The sequence below is a fragment of the Sprattus sprattus genome (genome assembly GCF_963457725.1).
Source record: "Sprattus sprattus genome assembly, chromosome: 5".
NCBI lineage: Eukaryota > Metazoa > Chordata > Actinopteri > Clupeiformes > Clupeidae > Sprattus > Sprattus sprattus.
In genome coordinates, this window is record NC_137924.1 from 38,319,867 (window position 1) to 38,330,300 (window position 10,434).

Below are 10,434 nucleotides of genomic sequence, written 5' to 3' on the forward strand. Positions count from 1 at the left end.
ACTTGTAATTTCCACATTTTTGCAAATATGCACATTTATTTTGCATTTCAAAGAGAAGAACCACATATTTAGATATTGTTTGCACATCAAATATTCTATACATAAAAATAGTACTAGGAACTACTTTTACAAGTCATGTATTTTGGTAGCCAACTCTGGTTCCGTTTAATACGTATCTAATGTCTGACTGAACTATCTGTTTGGATTGTAATTACACTTGCTGTCATCCCAATTACAATCAGCCATCCTGTGCGCTAAACCCAATTCAATTGTGGATTGAACTGAGACCAATTCTAAAATTCTGAATTGTGCACAAACCTGCCCTTGACAGCAAAAAGGTGCTACAATGTTTAAAAATAAATGTTGGCCTAAACTTCTAAGTCTTTGTATTCGCAACTTAATTATCATGTCTTTAAAGATTATGGGAATGCTATTGGTTACACATTCCAAACATTCATGTCAAACTATTTAATCAGGTTACAATTTTGGATTTTCTCAAACACAAACTCTTGTCACTAATGTTGTTTAATCTGTTGTTCAACCCTATGAACATTTTCACCCATTGAAACCAAACTTGGTATGTGGAGTCGTGACCCCATCCTAAGGCTACACAATATATTTAGTGACCTTTGACGACTAGGATTCCTATAATCAACAACACTTACGCATAAAATCCCATCAAAACTCCTTAAAATTGTCAGCAAAGCCAACAAACAGGAAGCTACTATGCATATTTCTTATATATATTTTGTCGCTTGACAACATTTGTTGTCACTTCTTACAACCATGTAAAATGTAACAGCATTAAGTTGCCATGGCAAGTTCATTCATTTAAAACTCATGGAGTAATCAAGGTCTTTGTTGACTAAAGAAAGATAAGGCAAAAAACATTTGTACTTTATTAATGACACTTTGGATACAGCATAGCTAGTGATATGTAGTTAAATCTTTAAAATGTAGGTTAGGTAATCTCAGAGTGTGGGCATTTACATAACAGGCTATTTATGGGCTGAAAGTCATTATTTCAGTCATTGATAAACTGCTACAATTCTGTGGTAGACAAAACAATCTTAAAACATTTGTTTCTCATGTGATTCTCATGACATGCTTTCTACTCTATTGCATAAGATATAAACATCTTAATATATTTCCAGAATGATTCTGGTTTGTTGTCAAAACATTATACCAATAGTGTTCAGGTAGAAATTAAATGATGTTATTCAAACAAATAACCTGGGGGGTATTCCTTGTACGTGGTTTAGTGTTTAACCTGATAAAGTTATCTCAGAGTAAGTAACCTCCTAAGAATGTATAAAGAATTATGTATCAAATTTAATGTAGGAAATAGAAAGTTCTACACAAAACAATGACAAAACAAAAAACAAACATGTCCAAAATAGTAAAACAAAAAACAAAACAAAAAAAATGAAAAAACATATATAAATACTTGACATCACATGTGCAAAACATGAAGTTGTCAAATCCCCAGTTATTTCTAATTCTCTTGTATGACTAATTCTCTTGTATTACATCTACAGCTCATTGCCTTTTGTAACACTGTCCTGTAGTGCTGTTGTACATGACCAAGATCAGCTACATGAGCCTCGGCAGGTCCTAAGGGTGGTGAGAGTTCATGAGCCTAAACAAGCTCAGACGGTTACAAATAATCACTGTTGGTTGCAAAGTTAGCATGTCCATGAGCCTCAGCAGCCCTCACCATTGGTGTATCCTAGGGAACAGAGGCATGGACAGGCTGCAGTGTCCAAACCTCGGTTCTGAAGCATCTCAGCATGTATTCTTTGAGACTTGGTAAACATCATCTGTAAGGCAATTTTAGGGCAGATGTAAATTTACGATAAAAGTATACATTCCTTTGTTGTGCAGTTGTAAGAAAGCAAAATGTCTATTCATTAACAGTGTATAAAATGTACATCTTATTAAATATAAACATTTAGATTGCATCTTTTGGAAAAAGAAAAACACAGATACTCACATAACCTGATAAGATCTGGATAGGCTGCGTTGCTGGTGGATGTCCGTGATCCTCAGCAGATCCTGTGATTGGTGCAGGTCCCTCGCAAGGTTGCGTTCCTGGAGGATGCTTTCTCAGCAGGCTCTGTGACTGGTGCAGTTCATTGGGAAGGCTACGTTGCTGTTGAATGTCCGTGATTCGCAGCAGGACTGGTGCAGGTCACTCGGAATGCTGTGAGGCTGGCTGATGTCCGTGATCCTCGGCAGGCCCTGTGTCTGTTTGAAGTCACTCGAAAGGCTGCATTGCTGGGCCTGGACCAACATTTTCTGTATGGTCATTTGAGAGCAGATGTGCATTTACAATAAAGATATACATGCTGTTGTTACACAGGTGAAATAAAACGACATGTCTATTTCTTAACGTTTACATCCTGTCAAACGTGCATGAATCAGAATTAGAATTAGATGCCTTTCTTTGAAAAAATGTATAGTTAAATATAATGGGTACTCACAGTCACTTGGTTCAGAAGCTCCCAGCCTCCAACAGTTTTGTCTTACAAGGTGAGACTTCTTGCTCTCCATATTCAGTCCATTGTTTTGTGGTGGTTAATTGCAGATCCAGCAGTGAAACTTAGCAATATGTTACTGAACAAATTCCATATATCCTATAACAGGCATCAGTAACTTTTCTGATATAATATCAATAACTCCTCCTTATTTTTACTTTGTAATTATCCATGCCAAAACATACTTCACAGTTGACATCATACAGTATAACAAAACAAAACAAGATAAAAACATTTATCATGCATATCAACAAATAAAGTAACATGTCATACACCATCTAAATGACAGTCCTTGATGTGATAATACAATAATTATAGTGTAACTCCACCAAACAGAATGTCTGTTTTCGAAGAAATTGTAGTGTTGCAGCCAGATGTAGGCTGGGCCTCTGATCTGTCAGCTCAAAGGCAACAGAACTGATCCCACAGTAAATGGCAGAGGTTGTCTGTAATCAGCTACACAAAGCAGCAAAATCTCAAGTGATCTTTTACATATGATCTTCAGTTTACCGTACCAAAGCATATGTCGTATGACAACAATAAGGGGGAAGCAGGAACACAGTATTTTTTCACACCACTGCATATGTTGAAAACTGTGGGTAAGCTGTAAATTGGTGGAGATTTGGACACCCTTAATATTGCATGATAGACAATAGATAATTTCATAATTCATAAAAATGTTGAACAAAAAAAGTCCCCTGTATAGGGGCCATTATTCCAAAAGAAGTTGCACTTAAGTTTTTTTTTTCTTTGTTTGTTTTCACCATTCTTACACTATCCCGAGACAATGAATTCATACACAATTAATTATTTCACTTAATTTAAGATTTAAGGTGCTATACCTTTTACTACTACAGGTTTTCCCCCCTTTAACTCAGTGTTGCAATAATAATAAAAGTCTTCAAGTGACTGTGTAAAATAATATGGTTAATTTTATTTTACTGTTATCAATTTTATTTGTACACTAAAATTGATCACCTGTGTTTGCTGTTATTGACTGTTATCATCTTAACTGTAATTCACTTATAATGTTGAGGTTTTACAATAACTGTAAAGATTAAAAAAAACATTCAATGTGCTATATACAGTGCTATGTCTATCCATTTATATTAATTTAATTTGGATTCTTTTTAGTTCATTGTACAGGTAAGATTGTATTTCCTGCTTTGGCTTTTCAGCCTGTCGCACCTCTGCCAGTGCCATTAGGTCAGCTGCAGTGTCATCAGCTGTGTTGATCCCCACCCCATGTCTTTTCTCCTCAGCCAAAGCCAGTAGCTCCCTTTCTCGGCTTCCTCTTTCAGCATCTTTGTGGCTTTCCTTGTCCTTTACGTCCACTCCATGTGGCACCTGGACTGCTGCTTTGTCCACGAAGCCCTGACAACCGACCTCCACAGGGTGAACAGTCGCTTTCCAACCAGCATCTTGGCACTCTGCTGCTACCTCCTTGGGAATGAATACACTGACAGCTTGTTGCCACTCTGCTGGGATTTGCTGCTTTCTCCTAGCAAGCCTTCAAGCCAAACTGGTGCAGCCAAACTTCTCTTTGCATACCTCGAAGATGATATCCCCAAAGATGTTAAGTTTCCTCTTGATGCTGTCCTCTCAATGCCAGCTCCAACAACTGTGTCAAGTCAGCATCCAGACTCTCATTTGCTTTCGGCCATTTGATGTTGTTGCACCTGCCTTGCTGCTTTAATACCGGCTTTGTCGATTATACCTCTGGTGGGCTGGTGTCCTTGTGTTTGCTGGCTACCTTCTCCATCATGGGGATTCCCTCTGCCACCTCAGAAGACTCAGGACCAATGGATCCTGCAGCACTGTGGTTGCACTCACAGCTTCTGGACCTTGTTGTCTGAGGTTGCTGGTCTGCCTGCTTCATACACTTCATCTTCTATTGATGGATGCACAGCCCCTGCTTGATGTCACCTTCTCCCATCAACACGCTCACTTCCGGAGGATTTTGTCATTGTTGTTTCTTGATCCTATCGTTGCAGCCGCAGTAATTCCAGCTCCAATAGCGTATTTTAAAGTTGATGCAGTTAAAAAGCTCGTAGGTGGATGTCGGGAGTGGGCTGGCGGTCAACAGTGAGGTGTGCCACTATCTGTCCTGTACCCCTGCCTCCTGGCGCTCTCCGGATTACCTTAGCTGGGTGTCCGACTGGGCCTGGAGCGTTTATGTTGAAAAAATTCAAAGTAGGCCGCAGCACGTCTGAAACGATGCCGACTCGTGATCCGGTGCCGTTTTTCCCATGACCCGCCCGGCAGCATGCGGGAAGCCACAAGTCTTTGGGTTCCGGGGGGAGTATGTTTGCAAAGCTGAAACTTAAAGGAATTGACGGAAGGGCACCACCAGGAGTGGAGCCTGCAGCTTAATCTGACTCAACACGGGAAACCTCAACCAGCCAGGACACAGAAAGGATTGACAGATTCATGGCTCTTTCTCGATTCTGTAAGTGGTGGTGCATGGCCGTTCTTAGTTGGTGGAGCGATTTGTGTGGTTAATTCCGATAACCAATGAGACTCCTCCTTGCTAAATAGTTACGCGGCACCTCGTGTTCAGCGTTTCAACTTCTTAGAGGGACAAGTGGCGTTTAGCCACGCGAGATGGAGCAATAACAGGTCTGTGATGCCTTTAGATGTCTGGGGCTGCACGCGTGCCACAATAGGTGGATCAGCGTGTGTCTACAATTGATGAAATAATGTTTGAGAGAATTAAGGAGCGATCCGCTGAACTAAAAAAATAAATCACCTAGATAATAAATTGACTGTATTGCTTTCTGATATTTACACATTCATCTGTATATTTTACCATTATTTGGGTCTACGAAACGGGTGCCATTTGTGTCCCCAGCATTTCATGAGCTTCAAAACATGTAAAAAAAAATGGTCAAAATGTGTTTCCAAAAGTTCAGTTGTTAATGGTAGTTTTGTTAATTATATAATAACGTTTTAATGGCATTGCAAAAGGAAAACATACACTTTTTCGTCATTATTAGTAAGGATACGGCTGGTAAAATAGCATATATTGTTCAAATATCGAAGCCATTGACATGCAAAAATTTTGAAACTTTCAGTATCAAATATAGGACATTTTTCTGGTAGGAAAATATTACAATTTTGAAAATTATTTAATGATTTATGTTTCAAATGGTGGGTGTTTTGTCTGTTACGGGGTGGTAAAAAAAACTACTGTCGGGTCGTAATAAAATGGATATCATTTTTTGTTTTTTTGGAGGTCTACTATGTCTTTCATAACGTGAGTGTCTTAAAAAACATCTTTTCCATGAAAAAAAAAAATGAAAATTACAAAGTGAAAAGGCACCCGTCTTGTAGAATGACCCATTTGCAACTTCTTTTGGAAAATGGCCCCTATACCCCTCCCATCCCCTGCAATGAGCCGTCCAGTGTTATGCTCTCTCCTTGCCCCCACCCACCCACCCAAACCCCACTTAGTGGACGGAATATGGAGTGAACTCAAAATGACGTCATGTGTAACATAGCCAGGATATAAATACTTACCATTCGAAGACAAATATCATTAATCACAGAAAACATTACAACAGTGAGATCAGTATTGCTTCATGAAAACTGTAATATGTCTGCACAACTTCAACAACAACATCTACTGTACCTTTAACGTAGACATGATCTATTAATGTACCTTTTTCAGTCGTAGCTGCTTGCACATGTTGAGTGTACACAGATCTCTACATCACCTCCCAGCCTCAGAAGACACGAGAGAAATGGATTGAATTCATATTTGAAGGCAATGTCTTGGAATGAACTGCAGACGAGGGAAATGTAAGTATTTAAAAAAAATATTCTGTTACTTGCCCATTCAGTGTGGTGGTTTGCGACGTTAGCATGTTGTAGCCTCAACGCCATTTGCTCCAGCAGTGCACTAGCTAACAATGTTGTCAGTGTGTTGATTTTCTCTGTTGGCTGTATAACTTATTTTTTCAACTGCCAGTTTACATGCAACCCTTCGGGGAAAGAAAAAGGCAGATGCCTTTTTAAAAACGGCTAAGATGGCGGAGTAATTCAAACAGCAATTATCCACCGTGTTTTTTTAGTGGTGGTTAATTGATACAAACGTGAATAAGTGCGGTGTCTTAGTTGTAGCTAGAGCCCTAAGCTTTTCGCTAAACAGTTCGCTAGCTATTAGCACTCTAGCTTGCCCAGGGGAGTTTTGCAGAGAGAAGACACAGCAATTATTCACGATTGTATCAATTGTACATCTAGGTTTCTTTGGTGTCTGTTGTCGCAACCAACAGCACAACATATCCTGGGCATTTTGAACTTTCTGTGGGTTGTGACCATAAGCAGCTTGCTAGCTATTTGAACTGTAGCTGGCTCAGGAGACTAAAATAGCTTCCTGCACCCACAGAAGGCGCCTTTTCTTCTCACCCTCCTCCTCCTCCTCAAACGCGTATTCAAGTAGATGCATTTCATTCGCCATAGTATCGATAGCTTGCTAATGATAGCAGTTGATAATTAACGGATATTAATGTATGATTCCCGTTGTTAAGGTTACAGAATTTTCGCACTAAATAGGCGCTGAAGGCAGAGCTTTTTTTCTAATTAAAAATAAGTCAGTCGTGAACACAGCCTTAGCCTGTATGATCTATGCTAACGTGTACAGAAGTTAATTTGGATGTAATTTTGCTAAAAGGGCACTTTTGTTTTGCGGTGTGCTTTTATGCAGCTTGTGTATAGCAATCGCTAAGGATTTTTTTTTTTTTTTTTTTTTTAACAAAGACGGGAGACATACATGTTAAATGGGCATTACCCATTCATGAACTACGTGATTAGCAGCTAAGACTCACCTGCAGTTACCAAACCCATTACCTATTCAATGTACGATTATTTCATAATTATTTATGAGAAAAATTTACGTAGAGCATGCATAGTATGCCAATGTTATTGTACCTACTCTTCTGTGTTGGGAAAATTATATTAGGTTGGTGGAATACAACATTTCTTCAAATGCTTTTAGTTCATGTTGTATTCATGGCAGTGCAAGGATAATGGTCAATGAGATGACATTTCATTTACAGTATGGAGTATTGAGTCCTTTTATTGCATTCAGGAAAAATCATGCATAACATTGCTTCTTTTGTTGTTAAGGAAGAACATCTGAACAGTGTCCAAGGCTACATCATGTGTCATACAGATCCTCCAAAGATGCATATCTGGAGCACCACGCAGGAGGGCACCCAGATTCTCTGTCCCAGAAAGCCCCAAAACCAGCTAACAAAGCTTCTGTACACAAAATACTTGTAACTTCTGAGCAAAGATTACATTGTATTTAGAGAATAAATGGTGATATACACATCTATTGAGTCGTCCTTTGGTAACAGTATGGCTACTGATGGCACAAAGTGTTTTTATTATAAGTGGTATTTCTGTTTGTATTACCCATGTACTAGCCAATACATTTAATAACTATGTTTAAAAAGTCTAAAGAAACAGTTTTGGTATGTAACATGTCAACAGTTGACACATTTGAGATGAGTAGTAAGCAAAGTAAGACCAAGGGAAGATTAAACGATCTTGCCCAGTTATGTTTGTATTGTAAAAAATAACTGATGACTCATGCATAAAAAACAACTTACTGCTATATTCCCCTTAGACATAAGGCCCATAGTCTGCTCTATAGATGTTGAATGCATTCTGTAGTGAAAACACATTCAAGCATTTACATTTCATCATTTAGCAGACGCTTTTATCCATAGCGCCTTACAAGGATGTGACACATTTTACATTTTTCACTGATGGCACACTGCACATCAGGAGCAATAAGGGGTTCACATGTCGTGCTCAAGGACGCTTCGAGAGGGAAGCACACAGGTAGAATGCCCGGATGGTTGGTTGCATAGTCTTCTTGTTACCTTGAATATTGAAAGTGTAAGTATCATTGAATATAAAACAGAAGATGACTGCATAATTCACAAAGATGTCATGTCATTCACAAAGAATTCTACCTGTGGTATCTCCATGCAGCATACATTCTCAGGCTCTAGGCATTTGCTCACAATTGGCACAAATACACCTGTATAGATAAAGAGTTTTAAAAAGTGACAACATTATAGGTAAAGTGTATTTGAATGTTTAGTTACAGTTACAGACATAAGTCGACAAATACAACGAAAACAAGGTTTGAGCGCTAATAAACGGAGGTAAACTCGTTACGTTATGTTCTACACCTGCTTTGTCCATTACTGTTAGATAATATTTTACTTTACAGCTCGAGCTTTACCCGTGTTTTTTGCTTTGCACCACTTATGCTAAGATATCTATCTATCCTGCAAGCCATCTGGTTGATTTAAATGCCTAGAAAAACAGCCTTTTCACAAACAGTAACTTACATAAAACACACTGTATTTATTTCATATTACTCACATGTACAAACTATTTACTAGCAGTGCAATGCTCTCGTCACCGTCAACCTGACCATATGACCTTAGCCAAAGTTAAAACAAAAAATTAAATGTAGATTTGACAAAGTTTACTTACCATTCAGAAACGTTTTGTTGAGCCCTAACTTCTTGAATATGTTCGGGAGCCTCTTGTTCTGCTTCTGACTCTGGCTCAAACAGATACGGTTGTACGATTCTGTCTTCTGCAGTAGCCATCTTTCTATATTGTAGTTAGCTGTTCAAGCTATGCGAGCGCAACTCTTGGAGGAGGGGGAGGAGTGAGCTGGCTCATTAGCATTTAAAGGAACAGGCACTCAATACAGGTCAATCTGTAGGGAGCTGTTTTGACAGGGTGAAAAGGGTGCTGTATAAAATTATTCTTGTGGTATTTTGACCAAAATATGTTACTGGCATTTCATAAAGACCCCAAGGAACCATTTCAACTTGTGGTAAAATGGGCATACGATGGGTCCTTTAAGTATTTGATTGGTCTTCCACCATGCTCTTAAAGATATATTAATTGTACAACTACCTAGCCTGGATACCAGCCTGAACTACGCCCACAAAATTTTTGGTCTGGGAGATTCAGTCTGGAGTCGAGCTAGTTGGGAGGGATTCAAGCCCACCGAAAAGTGATCTGACCAATAAAATTGTAAGGGCGGGCTTTATACGTTGATGGACAGATATAGATAGAATAGCCTATACATCGGACAAAGATGGCGCCGTCTCGGGAGCTTAGTGGGACATATTTTATATGATTTAAGCTATCTACACGACTTTTTTTATGTCTACATTGACTCGGTTAGTTGTGTATACGCAAAACGAGTGTTGCCAAAGATTATAGGTCTTAACTGAAGCACTTTAGACCATTATTGATCGGTTATGCTAACGCGTAGACAAAAAAAACATTGAAACAAATGGTAGATTCTACACTGTAAAAAATTGATGTAATTTTACAGTAAAATATTACTGGAAATGACTGTATATTGAACTTTACAGTTAAACAATGTAATTTGCAATGCATTGTGGGATATCATAAAGATAACGGTCCACAATTGCAAATTTACAATAAGACCATGAAAATTTCACAACATTTTCCCGTAATTTCCTGATTTGTCAGGCTTTGTAGGCTTTTACGAATTGTAGGCCTAACCAGAATGTGTAAGCTATTTATTTATTGCTTTATTTGTAATATCCAAACCACTATTTTGCCTGTTAATTTACCCCATGCATTTTTAGTTTAAGTTTGTTTCTATGTTTGTAGTGGTGTTTGGGGTAAGTGTAAGTGTAAGTGTCGCTTAAAAGTTGACGTGATATCAGGACGAGCTGGATGTAGAAATGGGTAGATCAGCCTGAAAAATAATGCACACTGCACACAGGATCTCCAAAAGATACTATGACGTTGTCTTCTTTTAGTTTTGAATTGCAAGAAAAATTATTTGTAATGCAATTTCGCACTAAGCTTGATAATGAGTGAA

The 10,434-nt window shown here is 38.5% G+C and overlaps 1 long non-coding RNA gene across 1 annotated transcript; it reads right to left on the reverse strand.

The window, feature by feature from the left end:
• Positions 1–8,117: 8,117 nt before the first annotated feature.
• LOC308365947 lies at positions 8,118–9,179 on the reverse strand. The gene is made up of 3 exons (XR_013968670.1): positions 9,054–9,179; positions 8,522–8,589; positions 8,118–8,428 (listed from the first exon to the last, which is right to left on the reverse strand). It is a non-coding gene; the product is annotated as an uncharacterized lncRNA (long non-coding RNA).
• Between the last annotated feature and the right edge of the window lie 1,255 nt (positions 9,180–10,434).